The sequence below is a fragment of the Delphinus delphis genome, chromosome X (genome assembly GCF_949987515.2).
Source record: "Delphinus delphis chromosome X, mDelDel1.2, whole genome shotgun sequence".
Classification (NCBI taxonomy): Eukaryota; Metazoa; Chordata; class Mammalia; order Artiodactyla; family Delphinidae; genus Delphinus; species Delphinus delphis.
In genome coordinates, this window is record NC_082704.1 from 41,331,633 (window position 1) to 41,332,781 (window position 1,149).

The window sequence follows — 1,149 nt, forward strand, 5'->3', positions numbered from 1 at the left end:
ACAAGAAGGAATCTTTTCCTGGACCACAGCTGTCTAGTAAGACAGGTGGTCCAGAGACTTTTGGCTACTGTTAACAGAGCCTAGTTCAATAGTAGCACATTGAGTGGCCTATCAATGAAATCTTGCTGACCTAGGAATGAGCATTCCTAGCACCATTGGACAAAATGGTCATGAAATGCTTCCCAAACCTTGGTCAAAATTAAGACCAAAAGGGAGGGCATCATAAAATAAAGAATGTTGCCCACTATCCAGTTCTACAAGAATCAAGTTATTAAGCCACTGCAGTCGCTGACCTACAGTACACCCTGAAATGAATTCAGGACAAAGATCAGGATGAGGCACTTTGTGCCCCGGGAAAACTGACAAAACTGGCCCTCAGATAGTTTGATACTTCCAGGAAAAAATTTTATGAACCCAGTTTCTTGCATCTTCCCATACTTAGAAAAGCACAAAAGCCATTAACTAAGATATCTTTTCCTCTCAAATAGCAGTAACCTTCTACCAAGATGTGTGCTTGACTTCAAATACACTTTGTCAAATAAAAAATGTCAATGGCCATCTGGCTGTACAGGGATTGAGCCATTAGCCACTGCAGTCATTAGCCACACACCCTAAAAGGAGTTCAGGATAGAGATCACGAATGAGGCACTCTGTACTGTGGGAAAACTAGCAGAACAGGTCTTCACATAGCTAGATATTTTCAGGAGAAATTTTTTATGAACCTGGATTCTTTCATCTTCCCCTACTTAGAAAAGCATGATAACCATTAACTAAGATATATGTTCCTCAAGTAGCAACCTTCTACCGAGAGTGTGCTTGGCTGCACATAACCTCTTTGCCAAAATCACACATATGCTGACTTCCTCTCTTACCTCTTCAGAGCAGTTCCTCAGAGCTATCTGAAAGGCTGTCTTCCAGGCTATAGTTCTCAGTAAGTCCCCAAATAAAACTGAAACTCACAGCTTTCACATAGTGCGTTTTTAGTTCAGTTGACAGTTTTGGCAACCATGAAGAGACCCAGAGCAGACTTCTCTCCTTAGCTTGAACTCTACAAGGATCTGGAACCTTGATACCAGCAGGACCCCTTGTGCCCATCCACCTTTTCAGTGAGTTCAGACAAATTTGAGTAAGCCTCTCCTGGTTCTTGGA